Source organism: Wyeomyia smithii, chromosome 3, assembly GCF_029784165.1.
Source record: "Wyeomyia smithii strain HCP4-BCI-WySm-NY-G18 chromosome 3, ASM2978416v1, whole genome shotgun sequence".
Lineage (NCBI taxonomy): Eukaryota > Metazoa > Arthropoda > Insecta > Diptera > Culicidae > Wyeomyia > Wyeomyia smithii.
Genome location: NC_073696.1, coordinates 229,238,747 through 229,261,218, shown reverse-complemented (window position 1 = coordinate 229,261,218; position 22,472 = coordinate 229,238,747). Strand labels below are relative to the sequence as shown.

Below are 22,472 nucleotides of genomic sequence, written 5' to 3'. Positions count from 1 at the left end.
AAGGATCATACAATGGAACTGTAGAAGCTTGATCCCCAAATTAGATAAATTTAAACTCCTGCTTCACGATAGCAAATGCGATATTTTCGCGCTATCTGAAACATGGTTGTCAACTGATACGACACTTGCCGTTCAAGACTTCAATGTCATCCGTTTAGACCGAGGAAACTCTTATGGCGGAGTGCTCCTTGGTATCAAAAAATGCTACCCATTCTTCCGAATTCCTCTCCCAGCAATTGATGCAATAGAAATTGTTGCTTGCCATGTAACAATTGCTGGGGAGGGCCTCACTGTCGCATCAGTCTACATTCCGCCTAGAGCGGTTATTAACCGGTTGCAGCTGTCACAAATAACGGAACTGCTTCCGTCTCCACGCCTCATCCTGGGAGATTTCAATTCTCACGGTACGGCGTGGGGCGCACCCAGGGATGATAGCCGCGCTGTTCTTATTGAAAGCTTTCTCGATGACTTCGATATGACCTTATTGAACATACCTGGGTTAGCTACGAGAATTGCAAGGCCTCCAATACGAGAGAGCACATTAGACTTGTCGATGTGTTCCTCCTCAATGGCTTTGGACTGCAAATGGGAGATTATTCAAGATCCCCACGGTAGCGACCATTTGCCAATCAGTATTTCGATTAAGAGCAGGCTCCATTCTGCTACCACAGTCGAAGTAGAGTATGATCTTACCCGGAATATTGATTGGGAAAAATTCTCGAACACAAAATCCCAGGGTCTCGAAACAACGGATGAGCTTTCTTCATCCGACGAATACAACTTCCCTGCAACATTAGTGCTAGATAGCGCGTTGCAATCTCAGAAGAGACCTGCCCCTGAGAACAAGTTGAAAATTCGTCCCAACAAGCAATGGTGGGACAAAGAATGCACCGAGATAAAAAAAGCTCTAAAAGCATCATACATAGCATTCAGGGATGGTGGTTCAATTGAGCTTTATGATCAGTTTAGGGAGCTGGAAATAAAACAGTCTAAGCTACACAAACTGAAAAAAAGATCATACTGGCAAAATTTCATAAGCTCGTTACCCAGAGATGCTTCTATGAGCTATCTCTGGAATACGGCTCGAAAAATGCGCAATAGGTCGGACAGTAATGAGGCTAATGAATACTCTGAACGTTGGATCTATGATTTCGCGAAAAAGGTATGCCCAGACGCTGTCCCATCACAGCAAAAATTTAGCGATACAACAGCTATTGAAGAATCAGAATTTACCATGTTGGAGTTTTCAATTGCCCTCGCGTCTTGCAAGAACAAGGCTCCAGGACCGGACAGGATCAAATTTAATTTGATGAAAAACCTGCCGGACTCGGCCAAGCTACGATTTCTTAAACTGTTTAATAAGCTTATCAGGAACAATATGATTCCGGAAGCTTGGAGACAGGTTAAGATTATCGCAATCAAAAAGCCAGACAAACCTGCCGCAGATCACCGCTCGTACAGGCCGATTGCGATGCTCTCATGCATACGCAAATTGCTTGAAAAAATGATCCTGCGTAGACTTGACAACTGGGCAGAAACAACTAACCAACTATCAGAGACCCAGTTCGGCTTCCGTAGGGGCAAGGGCCCTAACGATTGCCTGGCATTGCTAGCCACAGAAGCGGAAATGGCTCTTGGCAGCAAACAACAAATGACCTCGGTTTTCCTGGATATCACAGGCGCATTTGATTCAGTTTCAATCGAAATTCTTTCCGAGAAACTGCATCAGAGAGGATTCTCCCCTATATTAACAAACTTTTTGATCAACCTGCTGTCTGAAAAGCATTTACTTTTCAACCACGGTTCTTCAACAATAACACGAACAAGCTACATGGGTCTCCCCCAAGGCTCTTGTCTGAGTCCGCTGTTGTACAACTTCTACATCAGTGACATCGACACATGCTTGACGGACGGCTGTACAATGCGCCAGTTAGCTGACGACTGCGTTGTATCAGTCACGGCGACTCTAGCTGTAGACATGAAAAACAGCCTGCAAAATACGCTAGATAATCTGACCGGTTGGGCCAGTTGTCTTGGAATCGAATTCTCGCTTGAAAAAACGGAGATGGTAGTCTTTTCAAAAAAGCGACCACCACCTCGCTTCGAGCTAGTTCTGTCCGGAATACCCATCACTCAGTCACCTAGCTTCAAGTATCTAGGAGTATGGTATGACTCTAAGTGCACATGGGAAAAACATGCCAATTACCTGAAGCAAAGATGCCAACCGAGAATTAATTTTCTTCGGATGGTAACAGGAACATCATGGGGAGCGCATCCAGAGGATTTAATACGACTCTACCAAACCACTATTCTCTCCGTAATAGAATACGGCAGCATATGCTTCAGAGGAGTCGCAGCCTCACACATGCTGAAGCTAGAGAGGATACAATACCGTTGTTTGCGTATCGCTCTAGGCTGCATGCAATCGACACATACCATGTCCCTAGAGGTCATTGCGGGAGTACTACCACTCAAAGAGAGGCTATTCGAGTTGGCTCTTCGTTTCCTCATCAGATCGGAGATAGCAAACCCAATGATAATCGAGAACTATGAGAGGTGTTTGGAAGTTGTTCAGAAACCCTGTATGTCAGTATACCAGCGGTTCATGACCATGGAGATAAACCCTTCGGTTGTTGCTCCATCCCGTGAGATTTCAACATCGCTCAACAATTCTTCTGTTGTATTTGATTTGACGATGAAACAAGAAATCCATGGAATTCCCGAACACCTTAAACCAACAGTTGTGCCATCAATATTTTCGGCAAAATTCGGCCACCTCCCAGTACAGAACTCCTTTTTCACGGACGGATCTGTGATGGATGGACAATCCGGATATGGCGTTTTTAACACAGATCATCACATATCCCGCAAACTGGCACAGCCTTGCTCCATATATGTAGCTGAATTAGCTGCCATACACAATTCGCTGCGAATTATCGAGCTCAAGACACCAGGCAATTATTTCATCTTCTCGGACAGCCTCAGTTCTATCGAAGCTCTCCGATCGATTAAACCGGTCAAGCACCCGTCCTATTTCCTTCCGGAAATTAGACGGATATTAGAAGTGCTGGTTGATCGGTCTTTCATTATCTGCTTTGTGTGGGTCCCCTCTCATTGCTCAATCCCAGGCAATGAAGAAGCTGATTTATTAGCGAAAAGGGGTGCCATAGAAGGAGATATATTTGATAGACCGATCATCTATACCGAGTATTTTCACCTGCCTCGACAACTGGCCCTGGCAAACTGGCAGGAAAAATGGGATAAAGACGATCTTGGGCGATGGATGCACTCGATTTCGCCCAAAGTGTCTACAAAAGCTTGGTTCAAAGGGTTAGATTTAACTCGAGATTTCATTCGAGTTATTTCGCGCCTAATGTCCAATCACTATGTTGCAAACGCACACCTTTATCGAATAAACTTAGTCGATAGTAATCTGTGCGAATGTGGAGGGTACGAAGATATAGATCATATAGTCTTCGTATGCCCTAAGTACCACAGAGCAAGGACCAAGCTTATTGATTCTCTCCGAAAACAGAAAGTGACATTTACAATGCAAGTACGGGATGCGCTTGCTAGCCGCAACCCAGCGCTTGTAATACCTATTTATGACTTTTTAAGAGATATCAAGTATCGAATTTGATTATCTCCTTGCTTCTTCTTCTTATTTTTCCAACACAACCTCCATCAAAAAGTTTCACACTAATTCTGTTCCTTTTTTTTTTCTTTTATTGATCTTTTTAGAGACACATGAATCATCGCTTCTTTCTGAGAGACATGATCCACCAAACATAGATATAAGTTTTGATTTCTAAAGATATAAGGAACCATCACACCTTAACGAATAGTATTAAGAATTGATATTTACTCATACAGAGAAGAGCTTTATTTATTATTGTTATTGTTAGCCGTAAGTCTAAATGATATGTATTTTTAAATTGTATTTATAAAAGAGAAAAGATGAGAGGGTTTTTATGCCTGTTTGAGGAGGAGCAGTCGGGATACAGGCTCTACTCAAGCTGACTTTTCCCTACTCCAAAAGATATTCGGCCCCGTTATGCTTTGCGGTTGGGCCTAAATAAATATTAGAGTTTAAAAAAAAAATGATCTGCTTGCATAATAAAAAAAGATTTCCACATAGGCTCCGGCGAGATTCGAACTCACGATCTCCTGTTTACTAGACAGGCGCTTTAACCAACTAAGCCACGGCGCCGTACGAAAACCGTGTTGAATAATGATGTTGTAGAGCCAAACGTCTTACCCAACTTTTTTTTAATTATTAGTAATAATAATGATAGTTAAGTTATGTTCTGGTTTTGTTTCTTCCTAATCATATTATAATATTAGGTATTATCGTATTTAAGTCAACACTTTTTCACGTTAATAGAAAATTGATAGTGAGTTACTTTTTCACCATAGTTCACGTGAATGAGTGAATAATCAGGTATTATTAGCGAAAACTAATAGCAATAACTGAAATGATTGTTAAGGCGAATTCGTTCTTTCGATTCAACCAATTTTGATTCGCTTAAATATCGCTTAGAGTGCCATTAGAAACTAACTTCTTGAATAATTCAACAGGAAATTTCTTCTTCTCAACTTCTATCTATCAAACTGCCTACAAAGCTCAATGACTGTCCAATCAATCTAATAAAATTTTAACGATTTTATTATTAGTGTTACATTTAGCACTAATAATGAATCGTTCTAGTTTCATTAGTATAACTACGATTTTACACTTTAAATTAACGTTATAGTGCTGACGCATCAGCGGAAAAATAATGTCCATAACAGGGCCAAGAGGCGCCGTGGCTTAGTTGGTTAAAGCGCCTGTCTAGTAAACAGGAGATCGTGAGTTCGAATCTCGCCGGAGCCTAGCTGAAATAGCAATATTTTATACTTAGTGATAATGATAAGGAAAAGTACACTTGAATATATTCAGAGGATCACGAGTTTTATAGTGTTCGACAGCATGAGATAATTGATAATAACTTGTAAACTGGTACTGTGTATAGTTTGATATGAAAATTTTTTTTATGCTGACATTATTTTTAGGAAATTATCCTAAACGACTTTAAAGAAATATGGTTGAAGAGGAAATACGAGCACCTATCCTATCTACAACCACTCGGACAGCTTGTGTTCTACCTTGTGTCCCTTCCCTTTCCTTGTTCCAATTTCTTCCATCAGGGATGCTACCTTTGCGCGCACGGCAGAGACAGGTTTTCGGCAGTTCTCCTTTCGAGAATGGAGATTTCGCGTGTGCCTTCTACCTGCCACACTCACTACTCACTGGCTGCGACGGTGGGGCATATAATTGGAATTGATTACCGTGTTCCTGTCGAAGGGGGCCGAAACTTGTAACGGTATTATCTGTTGCAACCGGTGCGTGCTGATAGCAGCACGAGTTTACGCTCGGTGAAAGGACGCGCGTTACACGTGTGCAAGCGCGCGCGCTGCGCTGGCCTTCGCCAATATTTGGACACCGCTTTTTTCTCTCTCTCAAGTCAGCTGTCTGCGGACCCTTCCCACTTTGACTTTTTCAATTCTTGTTCCTATCAAACTAATCGGACGGTTGTCGCTGATAGGAGGTGGACGAAAAGTATGAACTTTGTCGTTTTTTTGTCGCTTCGCGGCGTCCATCTGTCGCCCGGCGGGTCACCATAATTTTTCAGACAAAGAAGATGGTAATAAAGCAGCATACACACGAAGTCAGCAGATTGATCAGTTTTTTTTTCTCGTGAAGAAAATCATCACTGGCAATGCCTCGTATAATGCCTATTTGAGCCCCTCGGCGTTTGTGTTAAAAACGTGTGAAAGTTTTTGTTCACTGATTAGCTTTACCGTAACAAATAAACTTTGTCCGTAATAAAAACAGAGCATCTCATAGGAAATATCACTGAGGTGATAATAATGTTAATATGAACTGTTAGTAATGTATATTTTATGATGATTCCCTCGTCCGATATTTTTACCGTTTAGAACTGTTAATGTTTCAATAAAAGTAGCTCTGTAATTTGCTAACGGCATGAAAACGTCGTAATTTTGTTTTCATAAAAGCTGTTCAGCAGCTTTGTGCGCTTCGTTTCTATGAAATATATGTTTCCATTTCTGGTGAGTTTCCACCGATTGACTCATCCGCAATCAGATTCATGCTTGGTGATTTGTTATGGCACATAGAAATGATATTTTAGTAATAATTGCAGTACCAAGGTTGGTGACCGCAGGTTACAAAACAGCTTCTTTTTTCAATATTATCCGAAATTTTTGGGTCGAGAAAATTTTTTATAGTGTTTTCAATTCAATTCTTATTCTTCATTTTGTAACTACACTTCGAAAAAATACAGTGCCCCGAATCGAAATTCATTTTTTTAACTTTTGAGTTTCATTTTCACCGATCCGGAGCTTGTAAAGCAAAGCCTACCGATATTTTTGGGTACTCTAGTTTTACCTTTTTTTCTTTGTGAAGTCTATTTGGCCCTTTCCTGCTCTAGTCATTTGGCACTATTGAAACTATTTTTTCTTTACGTTTGAAAATTTCATGAAACTTCAATGCACTATAAAACACTATATCATATTTATAATGAATAAATTTGGTTTTTTCAACTAAGTTTTGATTCGGCTCACAATAAAATGATAAATATTTTCAAAGTAGGTACCAACAAAGTTTTCCAGAACTATTCCTAAGGTACAGTAAATTTCAATCTAAAAAGTTCCACAGTATTTGCAATTGTTTTGGATACATCCCAAGTAACAATTCTATAGCTACTTGGTTTTCTAACGGTTTTATCACAGCAATGAATATTACCAACGGTTTTATGGCGGTTAAACCCGTTGCCAAAAATAGCAAGTCGTAATGAACACTGATAGCTGTCAATAACACTCCAATAAAAGTTACAATAAAACCGGCAAGAGTCAATGCGATTTTGCTTTATTATTGGTTTTATTATTACTATCTATTGCCTCAGTTGGCTATGAAAAATATCTCATAAAATTGTAATAAGTGCCCAGTTTTAACCTGTCAAGCTTGTAAAAAAATATATGCGGCAATGATATACATACAGGTGAGACAAAAGCGGTTTAGTTGGTTTAGTGTGATGCAGAATTCTGTCGCAGTCTCCGTAAGATGTGTGTAAAATGCTTTATGCTTGCAGCGCATTTGTGAATTTTGATGACGTAGGACTCCAAAAATCTAATAAAGTAACACGGCAAACTTAGTATTAGTACTTAGTACTGTTCGGTAGTTTTTTTTTAAATTTTTATCGCCAGTTTTGTCTTGTTTCGGTTGAAAATAATTTCCTATGTCGTTAAATTATGCGTTCTTAAAAATAAGGTAGGGGCAAGACACTATTGATATATTTCGAAATATTTTCAATATTCAATTAAACTAGGTATGTATCGTTGCCTTCGTGCACCTCTCTATTTATATCAAAGCTCGTTGATTCCTCATTATCGTCGGTGTGATGTCAGATTTTTTGATTGATACCAACTAATTACCAACCGCGCCATATTGATATTTTTGAAACTTTTTATGATCTTGAAACGAAAATCGAATCGTCGTCTGACTAACAAATAAATTGAACATCCAAAGTTGATTTTGATCTATCTCTGTATTAAAGAAGACGGCTAGATTTTTTTTTCTGAAAAACTGAGCTGAAACAATCCAATTCATTTTTGCTAACAATTAAATCATTTTTGTAGGCCCGTACTATTTTGATGGCGCATGAATTTTAAGCGCCTATGTTCACAAAATGCACGACAAAATTTCATGCGCATTTGCTTGAGAGCTACAAAACCTACCAAAACCCCTCTTTATTCCTTATCTTTCTACAATATCACCATAAAAAAATCGATTGCACGATGATAACCAACACAGGTGAAACATTTCTCGAGAGAATTCCTTATTAACAGTGGTGGGCACCATTCCGCTAATTCGCTAATTCGCTAATTAGCGACGCTAAAATTCAGTTAGCGATTTAGCGATTTCGCTAATTTTTGAGCTGGTTAGCGAAACTGTTAGCGTCGCTAAAATTTTGGCCTTCGAAACGCTAATCGCTAATTCGCTAAATTTTGTAGAGAAGCGACAATAGAAATATTTAGAAAAACTGTGAATTGCTGATGGTGTACGTAAATTGCTTCGAAAGATGAACAAACGAAAGTTATTTTTGTCAGTTTTTTTTACCTTAGAATGGAGTTCCAGTTATCGTACAAGTCACAGGAGCATTTTGAAGAACAAGCACAAGGTCTAGATTGAATTTTCGGCACACCAAGAACTTTGGTAAGTTGCAAAGCGCTTGAAATTATGACAACTTTGGTTCTTTTTCGATTCAGATAATAATTGAATTTTTATGAAAACATTCCTAAGAGTATCTATTTTCAATGCAAGCTAAATAACTTTTGTTATTCTTGTTTTTACAAAATCAAATATGGATACCGTTTCGTGAACCTCTTACTGTAAATAGCTTTAAAAAGTAATTGTTTTCGTTTGTTTAACAAAAACAGATTAAAGTAGTCCAAATCTTACAAAACACGAGCAATGAATATAGCGATATGACAATTTACATATTAAAAAGTTAGCGATTAGCGAAAGTTCCGCTAATGTGGGTTTAACGTTTAGCGTTCAGCGATTATCGAGCTAAATTTTCCGGTTAGCGACTTAGCGATTAGCGTCGCTAAATTTTCGGTTAGCGGTGCCCACCACTGCTTATTAAAAAAAAGTGGCGTTATGTTCTGGTGTGTGTGCAGGAACGGCACAACGAATCAACTTATTACGGTTGCTGTCAAGCAATGAAAAGTTGAATTGGACTTATTGTGGCAAGTAGCAGAGCGCAATAATGCAACCAAACTTATTGCGCTCTTAAAGAGGTAATGCCAGCTGCTTATAGTGTGCGGTACTCTTTCCATGTGGTTTTAAAGCAGTTTTATTGCCATTCTTATAATTTCTCCAATAAGCTTGGCAAGGGTGGACCACCTGGCTGTAAAGCTAACTTATAGCGGTTATCAGGAGGTTCTGATAGTATTTCTAGTTTTAAAAGCAGTTTTGCGAAATTGGTCATAAAAACCGCTAAAAGAATGCAATACGACTTAAATTGTTACTTGGAATGGCTTTCGCAATGATATATAAATTTCAAATAAATTTCGGTCTATTCACTTGTCCAATATGTGGAATCGGGATCCTTTTTTTCACCTCTTCTGTCAACATTGAATAGTCGAATATTTGTACCTTTCACTTGATCAGGCTTCGTAGAAGTATTGCGGTGCGACACTAAACTGACGACTGGGCTCTCTTTTTGTTATAACAGCATCATAAATAAGCCATTCAGGAGAGCTCATATACAGCTAAAGCTTACACAGGCAACGAAGCTGTCCTGTGTTGCACACGACAGTGCATTGCTGCACACATATTTTGTTCGTTCTGACATGACTAACAGCCTAGTTTGTTTTATTTTGAGGATGTCCTGTTGTTCTGGCCTGCGCTATTAACAGGCTGCGATTGTCATTGATGATATTAGACTCGCACTCCTTTTTTAAGGCCGATGCCGTAATGAATATGAAGCAAACCATTTCATTTATTTTCCCATTGTTGATAGTATTTCCCACGCTTTCATTATAGCATTGGCCTTACTCTCGCGGATTTGTGCCGAAAGATGTCGCGTTGTAAAGGTTGTGATTAACGACAGCTTGGAAGAACCAACAGAGATGAGAAATATAGCCCGTTAGGCTGTGCAGTGCAATAAGAGTCGAACAAGTTTTAATTTTACTGTCACGGAAAGACAGTACTTTTCAAAAGGCTGCACTTGATATCGTATTTGACGTAGAATTACGTCTTACATATTGAAAGACCGAAAAAATCGAGAGCGTCACGGAAATTTTTAAATTTCAAATGCTGATAACTCAGTCAGTTTTCAACGGATACTCTTCATTTTAATCGTAGTAATCGATTGAAAATTATGATTTTATGAAGCTAACTGTTGTACTATTGTAAAATGTAGAGCCGTCGTTTGAATGCAGATTTCGACCAATTTGAGCTGAAAACAACGCGAAACACAATTAATTTCTTTTCCTTCTCGGCCTTTTCCTCTTGTTAGAATCACTTTATTAAGTCGAACCAAATTTAAAATCATTTTCTTTATTTTTTTTTTGAATTCCCGGTGCGTTTCTAAGCGTTTTTAGGTAATTCGATATACCTAGTTCACATTATCCGTTTTCTAGAGAATTTTTTTATATAATTTTATTTTGATCTTTTCTGACTAAATATAGATTGAAATAGATCTCTCTTGAGTTTGCTATTTTTCTCATTTGGATTTACTTTTTCGAGTTATTAGATTCTAATTTGTGATCATTTTTTTAGCTGTTTTTAGAGTCGTTTCTCTGCTCATTCAAGGGGTTTTCTTTTCTATTTGGAATTAATTTCTGTTGTGGTCTTTTTGTTTTACGTTATTCAGGCTAAAATATGATCATGCAATTGTATGGTTGTTCTGTCTTGTGTTCTGTTCTGTTGCAGATTTTTTTATTTTCATGCTTTTTAAGCTGTGTAAGGAGCCTTATTCTGTTTTGGTTTGTTTTCTTGTACGTGCGATAATATGTATCAATCTTTTGGAACTGACAATCGACTTTCAATTCGAATTTCGTTATCTTATTAATATTTTCGTTTTTGGTCAAAACTTTTTTGTATTCTTTAGACTAAATTTATTTTTATGCTCAGAAAAGATTCGAACCAACCATTTTGAGAGAAACCCATATTGATGTTCATTTTCGATTTTTTCTTACCTTCAGAGAAATTGTAGAAAACTTGACTTGTAAAAGTTTTATTTTTCCAGTTTCTACAGGCGCTTCCAGCCATGTTGAGCTAACTTTAGAATCCCTTTTGTCCCTTATTTGCAGGCCCGGATTTGAGGAGGGGCAAAGGGGGCAAATGCCTCGGGCCACCCGATTCAAGAGGCCCCTCTTTTTTTTTTGCTCGTCACCTTCCAGAACGTTTTTTTTTACTTTTGTAATTCCAGAACGTTACCTCTAAGGCGTCGTACACAAATCATGTAACGCTAAAAATCTAGATTTCCGACCCCCTCCCCCCTATGTAACGATAGGTAACGTCCGATATAACTCCCCCCCCCCCTGAGGGGAGCTGCGTAGCCGCAAGGTTACAGACTCCGCTTGACGATGGTCGTGGGTTCGAATCTTAGTTGAACCAGGCCATCCGATGTCAAAAAGGACTTAAGCATGGGTTTATTTTCAGGCTCCCCACCAGTTACCCTTCCTTTACGCTGAAATCTACAATACCTTTGCTAACGTCTTCTTAACAAAAAATAAGTCCCTCTTATCAATAAAACCAGAAGGACGCACGACGAAACTTCTCCAGGGAATTATAATTGGTGATATTTGGCAAGAGGAATGAGTATCGGTATAGTTGAACAGTAAGCGTGTAAGGAAGAGTATCACATTACACACAAGCACTGATGAACAATAATAATAAGCATGCCACTGCTCAATAGCGGTATTGCTATAAACAGAAGTGCGGGATACAGCAGACACCCGGGCATTTCTCACAATATCGCAGTGAGGAAGTCCATACAGGAAACCCCCCCCCCTAAAATTACGTAACGCTGAATATCCTGACCCCCATCCGAAATTTTCAATTTCAAGCAAATATCACAGTTACGTAACGGTCTCTACTACCCCTCCTCTCCCCTACGTAACAATAAGTAACGCAGACGCAACCCCTCTCCCCTTCCCTTTATGCGTTACGTAATTTGTGTACGACGCCTAAATGTTTCAAGGAAAAAGGGCCTCACAGACAATTTTGCCCCGGGCCTCCCAGCGTCTAAATCCGGCCCTGCTTATTTGGTTTCTTCGAGCAGTTCACAACTATTTTAGAAATCAATTTTTTTTATGGTCATTTATGTATTCTCAGGAATTTATTTTCAGAAGTTTGAGATAAGCTTTAGTAATTTTCTGCTTGGCCAATTTTATTTGCTAGTTCTTCTGGTACGTTTCTTAGCCCATGTAAGCTGAATTTAATTGGAAGTCTTCTCATTTATGGCTTTTCAGTCTTGGTGGTTTTTAACTGACTACCTGCTACCTTAAACATTATTTTCGAATGACTTCAAGCCGATTAAACAACACTCCTTTTCAGGGTTATCAATCATTTTGAAAAGAGAGAGAAGAATAAAATTGATAACCCCAATTGAGTGTAATCCATAGTGTATTGTAAGAAATACATTGACATAAGATAGACTGTAACTCTATTTTTATCTTGCGGTCGTGTCTTATACACAACCTCTTCAACTTTTGACGTAGAACTATGTCTCTCAGTAGTTTGGCTACATAGGGATGTAAAATAAAAATCTGAAACAGGGAAAAGTGAAAAAATATGTCCAATTTCAAATGCTAATAAATCGATTAGTTTTTTTTTGGATTTTCTTCATTCTTGCAGCAATCGACGGGAAAATCTTCTAAAGATCCGCCCAAATGCAGAAAATTGTAATTTTATTATTCGAACAATTGTATTTTTGGAAATTGTCAAACCTTGTCAAAACGCAAAATTCGACCTCTGATTGGTCGTTATATGATTGCTTTCCCAAGCACGGTCGACAGAATTATAGACCTAGTAAGTCGGACTGTACTCTTTTGCCTACATAAGAGCCTGTTTCAGCCGAAACTGCTCATATTAGTTCTAGTCAGCGACTAAAGCAGTCCTTACTAAGCAACAGTGCAGCGGATAGCAGTGGTAGCAGATAACAGCGGCAACGGATAGCGGCAGCGGTTGCAGCGGGTATCAGCATCGATATTGGCAGGGCCAGCTGATGCAGCGGCACTTCCTTCAGTGAAACGTTTCATGACAATGCTCAATCACATACGGTGAAACCAAACTGAAAAGTCTCCTCTTTTTTATTCTTCTGAATTTCGCGGGATTTTCGAAAATTTATATTTTACTATTTCATTATTTTACGCTGGTTTAGCATACCTTTCCAAAGATGTGAATAATGTCAATGTTATTAATGAAAAACTTCATCTTTATGAAATATTATAGGCATGGTAACATTTTCTTTCTATTGAAAGAATTACTCATAAAATTGATAACGGATCAACGTTTTTCGAAATTTTCGGATATTGTGGTTTATTTTACAGTTCAAAGAGATACGCTTTTACGAGGTTTTTTTAAGCGGGTTTTTTTACGCGGATTCCGGAATTTACGCGGTATTTTTTTTTGCTCGGATTTCGGTTTCCCTTCGCTCGGATTGCAGAATTAACGCAGGTTTTTTTTTACGCGGATTCCAGAATTTACGCGGTTTTTTTACACGTTTTTTTTACGCGGCACGTATCCCCCGCGTAAAAAGCGACTTTAGTGTATTTTACATTTTTATTCACTAAATACTAAAACAGAGTTTCAAAATAATTCCAATCATAACTCTTGAGCCGCATTAAAGAACAAATACTAATATAATAAAATGAAATTTTCAAAAGTTCCAAAACTTTTTAATCAGAAAAATGTGCTATATGTTATGTAACTAGTTTCAACATTATTTCTTCCCCTCTTCACTTTTACGATGTACAACTTATAAATTTCAAATGTATGAAAGATAACTGAAGTTCACGACTCCGATTATTCGATTTCCTCTTCTTAAACCCATAAACTCATCTGCTAACGAATTAAAAAAATACCGTTGGAGGTTTTTGTCAAAATGAATATGTCACTCATGATTTTTACTAAGCTGTTGATAGAATGTGAACACTACATTTTCAATCTACTTGAATTTTTAATCATACCACTTCACTGATAAAGTGTAGAAGATTATAGTGTAGAAGAGTAGCGTAAGCTCAGGAAGTTTTTGATCCTACTTTTTAGTTTATATAATAATTAAATCACGCACGCTATTTGCTCCTATCTATTTACTAGTCAGCCATTAAATTCACCCGACCCTCGAAAGACTTACTTTAGACAGGGGCGGTGTTATGATGAAGGTAATAAACTATTCAATAAAAAACATACAGCTACCTCTTGAAGAGATAACCATAGGCTCCGGCGAGATTCGAACTCACGATCTCCTGTTTACTAGACAGGCGCTTTAACCAACTAAGCCACGGCGCCACATACGATAGTGGGTCAGCAAGGACTTTATTTGGGACAAGCCCTTACCTGAAAAGCACTAAATCTTCATATCCTTGTACAAGGATTTTGGTACAAACCTAACCTATGCAATGTTTAATATACCTGCATTATATGTTAGATTATTATCAATTACCTTTCGGCGTCGCTTGAAGTTGCCCCCGAAACGAGCTAAAACGAAGCTACAGAATAATAATGTGGAGAGCCCTTCGTTCAATTTTCTAATACTGTAATATACTTATTAATGATTGATTTTATTAAAAATGGTTTCAATCTCACGATGATGACGTTAACGATAATAAAACTCCTACCATATATTCTAGATTCCAAGTAGAGTAGTCACATAGTCATGGTTGAGGGAACGAATCGGAAAACCAAAAAAAATTATCGCTGTAGACAGGATTCGAACCTGTGCGGGTAGAACCCAATGGATTTCAAGTCCATCTCCTTAACCGCTCGGACACCACAGCTTGTTGTGTTGTCGATCTTAAATAGCCATTCTGATGATATATAGTGTAGAACCTCAGTAACATCCAGTGAATACGGTTCCTGGTTGAATTTGTACGAGTGCGTATGTGTGTGTGCCACCAATAAGAACAACATGCTCTGCTATCAAAGCATATTCAAAACGTTCACTGTCCCACCCAGGCGGGCAACGATTTTGATGTACTGCCTTTGTCTGGTTGGTATCATATTTGGCTTCTTCTACCCACCGCTTTTTACACAGCTGGTTTATGGTCGCACAGCCGTGCAATCAGTTATATGCTATGTGTGTGCTTGTTTGCTGTGTGTATCTGCTGCCTGCCGATCGTTTTTCGCTGCTTACACGGTTATGTTCGCCAATTGGGTCGGTCGGTGTTGAAGGGATTTACGGAAGGATATATGCTGTAGCTTTTAATAATTTAGTTGTTTGCTAAACAAGTGATCAGTTAGTAGCGGGGTTGGGCTCTAATGAAAATTCGATTGTTTAGTTTCTGATAGGTATAAATGGCTATCGAAATGTAATGAAATTTACTCCAACTCTTATTTGCTTACTTGATTTGGTTTTGTGTGCCCGTTTTTGATTGATAAATTATTATAGCAGGCGAATGATATAACGGATTTAAATTAATCCTAATGAGTTAAGACACTGAAATTGAAATTAGATTAACTGTATAATATTTTACACGTTCATCGAAAGTTTGCACACATTTAAAGAATTTCCAGAATATTATCAGCGTCCGAAAAAAAGGTAAAACATGCTTAAAGTCACGTACTTCTTGCCACACAAAAACCAGAGCTGCACGTTAGGGTTCCGTCCGATGCATAGGTGTGGGCAGGGTTTTCGTTTTGGGGGAAGGGAAGATTAATGCGTTTTAACAGTTTTATTACCATACTATGCCAACTGGGTAGAGAAATTTTAACATGATCCATTTAAAAAAAAAAAATACCGTAAAACGAAGTGAATTGAATCAGTGGGCGAATAGAAACAAAACTTATGAGCTTGAAAAATGTTATTACAAGTCTTTGATAACATTCAAAAATCGTGTTTTTCGGATAATTAAACAGTGAAAAAATCCTCCCAACTCATTTATGGGTAAAAAGTACTAGTCAGTTTGTTAAAAAATATACAAAATGGAGTCTCGAGTTCAGAGCGTTTCCGGGTGCCAAAAAACTTTGCCTATTGAAGCCATTTTTCAGCTTTGCCTATTGAAGCCATTTTTAAGCTTGTTCGTGTGCTGTACTGGGTCGGTAGAGAAGCATTTAAAGTTTTTAGTTTTATTTAAAGCAACAGAAAATAAATAGAAATTTTTTTCATGGTCTAGTAAAATCTATTTGTTTGGTTTTATCTCAACCATGTCATGCAATCTTTAATTTGACCGTGTTTCGTGCGAGAAGATAGAATACTTAAAATGCTGTTAAGAGTTGTCAAAATATTTTATCAATCTACAAAATTTACGATTTAAAAATATTTCCGAAAATCAAACGGAGCTTCAGTGAATAAGAAACTGGATAAAACTGGCAAATATCTGAACAAACTGGAAGATTTTGGGAATAAACTGTTTGACTGGATCACTTGAAAAAAACTGGAGGAAACTAATTTAAACTTGGCAACCCTGCTGATGCCTGATGCAAGCCGCAAGAATGTAAGGGTAGAAAAAAAAACTGTCCCTTCGTCAAGCTGCCATGAAATATGGAAGGATAGATCCATGTTTCAAAGCTTTTCAAAGTTTAAAAATAAAAAGAAAAGAGGTTCACGAAATTTTGCCCTTTTTACCAAACGGAATTTTGACAGCTGAGAATACTTTACAAAAGTCTACATGGTCCGCGAAAAAAAGTCTTCCTACCCAAAGCCCAAAGGCTGAAACTTTCCGGTAAATCGAAAACTGTCGAGCAAAAAAAAAAGGTCACCACTAATGCAAAATTCGGGTGGTTCACAAATTTTTCAATGTCTTCACATGTTTTCTCCAATGTCTTAACGTTATCGTCACAAAAATGGATGTCTTCATTGTACACTCGAAATATTTTCACGTTATTGTTAAGTGAAATTCCTATACTTGTTCATTTTCTGTCATTTTGCATGATTTATGTGACAAACATAACATCTACGTGGAAATCTCATGCATACAATGGTTAATTACGTATTATCTACGTGAACTTGACAACGTTAAACAGGATGTATCGCGTGAATTATCTGTGCGAAAATAACCAGAAATCAAAATGGCGAAGATGTTGTCTGATTCTGAACATAAAACAGAATTTCTGGATGGCTTGCAAATAAGTGAATTTTCGAAAAATTCTTAAACTCGAGACTTGAGCTTACAGGTTTCACACAGCTTCAGTTCAAAGGTTACCTAAACGAAAACAGCTGCTTTTTGACAATAATAATCCCCGGGAATGTTTGCCGGGAATGAATCCCCGGGAATTTACAAAATGAAAAGTCAATCAATAAAATCGACGAAAGCAGTATGGGGACCGTTTGAAATTTTTCTCTAGAATTCTCTCAAACAGTTTACTCATCGAAAAAAGCAAATCTGATTGGTTGAAATCTTGAAACCTCAGAATCCTCTTACCCGTCTTTAAAACTGATGTTTTTTGGCTCTTTTCCATAACTCTGCGGAATATGCAATTTTGAAACAATTATTAAAAATTATTAGGAGGATGTTTAGTTAAAATGTTAAAAATACCAACGTTACCAGGGGCTTTAATATATTTGATTTTTTTTTCAATAGTTTCATTTTCATTTAAGTTAGCTTCCAAATCGAATCCGAAAAAAAGCCTCAGTCGCTAAAATTTTCCCTGATTACTTTTCAAATTACCTGATATTCACTGATTTTCATGATCAAAAAATTAATTCCCTGATATTCCCCGATTCTCCCGGTTTTCCCGGTAGTCGCCAGTTCAGTTAGCATTTCAAAGACTCGTACGATACTCTCTCTTATTGCATATGTTATATCTGGTTTAGAACACTGAAGTGTTGTTTGGTCGCCTTATCAAGATGTCCATTCCAATAGAATCGAATCGATACAAAACAGTTTTTGCTTTTTGCACTGAAGAAACTAGGAATTCATTTTTTCTTCCTTCTCATGAATCGCGTTGCATGCTTATTATTGAAGAAACACTTGGAAAAAGAAGAGAAATGGCTTTGCTCACCTATGTTTACGATTTAGTTTCACAATGCATATGTTCAGAAAACTTGCTAGAAAAATTCAACTTTTATGCTACTAAACGCTCATTAAGAACGCGAAAAATCTGTGTATTAAATTCTTATCGAAAAGAATATGCTATTTCCGGGCCAGTTAATAGTATGATCAGTATGATGAGTTAACGATGTTAAAAACGGTCGGGTGTTTAGAATTACTATACAATCATACCTCGATATACGGCAACTTCGATATAAGGCAACCTCGATATAAGGTAACCTCGATATAACGTAACTCGGTAAAACGTAACTTTTACCTCGATATAATAGAACTTTTTTAAATATCCTAAAATTAAAGTACAACGATCATTTTTGGGGTGTATAATGTTCGGAATAAATGTTTTTAGTAAATTTGTAAATTTTGAAACCAATAAGTACCGTAAAATGGGGTAAAATTGATCTTTTTTTTCCATTGTTTTGTAACTGATTATGTTTGTCTACGAAAATTGTCAGGGGCATAAGACTGGTTTATATATACTGCTAGGTAAAGGGGAATAGGTTTTTGCGGACCAGTGAGTAACCATCAAGAGTTTTGCATCAATGAAAAAAATAATTCTTTTCGTGCAGTGTTTGACGGAATTTCTAAATCGTTTTACTACGTTCGAACTCCTCATTTTCCTCCTGCACACGGTTATGGTCCGATGAGAAGTGTCGGAAAAAGGGCCTTCCGCAATTGGTGGTTCTCTGACGGTAAAAGCAGCAGCGGCAAGAGACAACCTCTCACATTCCGTTTTCGGGATTCTTCGCCGCCGCCTGTACGGGTAGAAGGGATAATACTTAGCGCAGTGAAATTGTATTCATTCTTGCAATTCGTCGGCCGTCGCATGATTGTTATTTTTCTTCTCATTTTCAGCTCTTCTACAACAACGCGATAAACCGAAGGGATGCTCCCGCCGTGGCGATGTCATGTGGTAGGACGAAAGGGAAAAAGGTTTTCCACTTTTTACAAAACCATTCGGTTCGCTCTTCCCACGGAATTCATACCACACACACACTCCGTACCTATTTGTGCCTGCTTGTTCGACAAACGGGGGAAAACTTGGACAACTTGAACAACGGACTCCACTTCGGGTAAGTGATTGTACAACGAACATCAGACGTACCGGGAAAACTCTTTGGTAAAATGTGCTTTCGCCGAGGTCGTGGAGGACTCTAGAGTGGCGAAAGTAAAATCAATGGAGTCAGTCGGTGGAAATGGCTTTGCTATATTTTTAATTATTTTGTTCAATTGTTTAGCACCATCTTCTTCAGCTGACACGAAAAAATACTCATCAAAAGTCATCGAACTATCAAATGAACTGCATTCCAAATTCACGGCCCTTACATAACAGCGAAAGCCGAACACTTCTAATAGCCTGTGGCATACAAAGGCACCGTACGCCTTTCTCTGGAGATGATTAAGATGCGATGACGAATTGAACAATTCCTTAGAATCTCAAAAAAAAAAAAAAATAGAAATATACAAACCAAATTCTCTCTCGTTTCCCAGTTCGTTACTAGCCGATAAACGAAGAAATATACAAAGCGCAGCAAAATCGGTAAATTCCCCGCTGTTCTACATGGCAATCGGAATCGGGATTCAGCATTTTATCCCATGCCTGATGTCTGAGCAGAGCAGAGAACTCAACAACGAGACATTGATGCTATTAGGTGGTAGTATGGGTTCATAGCCGTCAAGTGTGCGGGAGCTTGAACTTTGGAGGCAAAAAAAAAGAAAAAAATATAGAATGACGATCCGGAGGAGAAAAAAAATTAATGTGTGCCACTTCGGGTTCGCCTCAGCCGCTTTCCACTGTCGCCGCCGCAGCCTCCACTGTGCATCACACATCACACCAGCATCAGCGTTTGATATTCCGGACGAGATTACACTTTATGGGCTACGGTACGCGCGCATATATGTTTATATGCTTGATGTCGGGAGCGAAGAAATACTTCATTTATATCGGCTTCCCGGTGCCGAGCATTGAAAAAAAAAAAAAAAAACTGTTGGCGTGGAAAGAGAGAGAGGACATCTTCGATGGTGATGGGGTGAGATTTTGGCATGATGAAACGGCACGTGAGAGCTTTCAAATTTTCGTGCGACTGGGCTTTATTTTGTTTTGGTCTGCTGAAAACTCTGCGAGTGTTGAAATTATTTAACGGCAGTTAATTTTTTTACCTAAATTGGATTTAATTCAGAAAAACGTCATCAATTAGGATGCTAATCGGATGAATTACAGATAAACTTCTAATAAGCTTATTATTCAGAAAGGTTTATTATTGTTTTATATTTACAATCGGTTTAGCTTGCATTATAGGGGAATTTGTCAGTGGTACAGGTATTGCTTTGAAGTTTATCTCGTTTCAATTTCAACGTGTTCAGTAAATTTACGCATTATCGAACAATACTGCATGATTTTCTCAACTTCAACTGACATAAATAATAACTTAAGAGTGTTTTAAAACCAGAATTTGTCAACTTGAGAAAATTTACTCCATAAACCCTCTTTTTCGGTGTTTACAACGCAAACTATCAAAGCTGTTCACATATTGTTGGTAAAAATGTTTTTCAATTTACATTTTTCACTCGCGAAGTTTGTTTATTCCATGTGACAACATTGCAACATTTTGTTCAAAATATAACGAAACAACGCGAACAGAACATGGTAATAAACTTGGCTCATTGTCAAACAACTGGACTAATTTGAGGATTTTCTGTCTGGCAGAAATCTGGCAAATCCAGGTTGATCTGGCATAATAAGATTGAGTCCTGAACCCTATATTTACAAAGTCTCTGCGCGAAAAGATCCTCATCTGATTCTGAGTTGTTGCTACCAATTTTAATGAGTTCATTCAACCTTTTCTGCAGGTGTTAAATAACAACACTAATGAAACGAAACGAACACTCCTAGTTTATAATTATTTTGTAAACCATATTCAGAAATACTATCTTACGATTTAGAATAGCTGGCCACTCTAAAACTAAGCTTCACAATGAAAAATCTACGGACAAAGAGTCTATAGAGTAGAGACTAGCACTGACACGGCCAAACGGAAATACGCAAAAGCATGTCGTCGTTCGTAGGTCGCCACCGGCGACGGCAGGTGGGGTGGGCATCCGCCCGCAAGCAAAAACATTCGGATTTGATCCCCCATCCACTCTCTTCCTCCTAGAACACCACAGCAATGCGACGCGCCCTTCTACCCGGGACTTCGGGAGCAAATCAAGAGCGAGCTACCATTTAAATCGGGGTTTCTCCGTCACCCTATTGCACAGTGGTGACTTTGAATATCGATGCCGCCCGGAGAGGGACGCTGCCGTTTCGCCATGTTTCGCGTCCAAATAGAATATCAATTGCGAAGCAAATAAACTTCCATCGCCGCGCCATAACGCTGTTATGAAGACACCGTCGCTGTCGCCGTCGTCTTCGTCGTTGTGCCCGTCGTCGACTTCATCACCGACGTCAAACGTCGAGTGAAGGATATCACAGACGAGAGAAAGAGAAGCTGGGAAAGGGAGGAATCCTTTCATATTTTCCGATTTCCACCACACTGCGGAATACGGTAAACCTAACGCGACTTGTAGAAGGTAGAGTGGAAAGTTCTTTTTGGTTCGGGGTTTTGCATGTCGGTGGCTGGGAAACGCTTTTTTGGTTCGGTTCGCTATTTAGGTTGATTATCATTTGATTGAGGGTGTTGACATTTTTGGCACCGAGCAGCCATTGCATGTTTTCGTGATCGCAGCCCATGAGAGGACCGGTGGCCTTAGATAGGAAAATGATCCATTTTGCGGAGGCATTGGTGCCGCTGCACTGACAGCGGAAACGCTAAAGTTAGAACAATTTGGCTCTTTTTTTCTGCACTCGATTGTGGAATCGTTGGAAAGTTGACCGCTGGGAAAAAATCGATGCGGATTTGTGCTGAGCTGATAGTTGGGTAAAGTTCAAATTATTTTGTTCCTTTAACGTTTATCAGAATGAGAATGTTGGAAAATATATAATGATTGAAGTAAAGCTTAGCTTATGATTTATTAGAAAAAAAAACAAAATTGACATCTCACGAAATCACTATCAGATTATTCTCAGGCTTTTATTTGACCAGATTTTATTTGAAATCAAGTCGCAACCCTGATTCAGAGTGATATGCTTATTGCTTATCTGTGTTGTGTTTTATGCTTTTTACTCTCAATCTTTTTTAACGTTGCGATTCCGAAACTCCCGATTGTGGAAGTTTACACAGAACTATATTAATTGATGTTTATTTATTTAAACACAACCAAATATTAAACTTTCTGTAGAATAACATATAAAAACCTTCTTCGTTGTTTCATAAATTTTAGTTGGGCTGACAAAAGTTTCTCAAAAAACGAAAATTGATCCTTTAGTCCCTCTGCTACTTTGTGCGGTAGCGGCAGTATCAGTGGTAGATGCATTGGCCAGCACTTCCTCCAGTGAAAAGCTCAGCGGTATTTTGGCAACATATAAACGAAAATGTTGGCAATCAAAAGCTGTCGGCCGTCAGTATGAAAACTAATTTTCACTGTGTTATCAGAAGTGTGCCAGATTCCCATTACCGGGGATAGCACAGTGATACGATCATCATCACATCCTATATAAAATGAATCAACAAATTGTCCTTTTAAGGACAAATTAAATACTCAATTTGAAAATTGAATATTTTCTCGTTCATCATCACTCTTCATTCATA

General features: G+C 38.3%; 1 protein-coding gene and 4 non-coding genes across 5 annotated transcripts in view; 1 reads left to right on the top strand and 4 right to left on the bottom strand.

The window, feature by feature from the left end:
- Nucleotides 1-22,472, bottom strand: part of LOC129731001 (N-glycosylase/DNA lyase) — a 224,363-nt gene that overhangs the window by 49,221 nt on the left and 152,670 nt on the right. The window lies entirely within an intron of this gene.
- Nucleotides 4,137-4,210, bottom strand: Trnat-agu (transfer RNA threonine (anticodon AGU)). Its single transcript has one exon. It is a non-coding gene; the product is annotated as a tRNA-Thr (tRNA).
- Nucleotides 4,800-4,873, top strand: Trnat-agu (transfer RNA threonine (anticodon AGU)). The gene has a single exon. It is a non-coding gene; the product is annotated as a tRNA-Thr (tRNA).
- On the bottom strand, nucleotides 14,013-14,086 carry Trnat-agu (transfer RNA threonine (anticodon AGU)). Its single transcript has one exon. It is a non-coding gene; the product is annotated as a tRNA-Thr (tRNA).
- On the bottom strand, nucleotides 14,493-14,574 carry Trnas-uga (transfer RNA serine (anticodon UGA)). Its single transcript has one exon. It is a non-coding gene; the product is annotated as a tRNA-Ser (tRNA).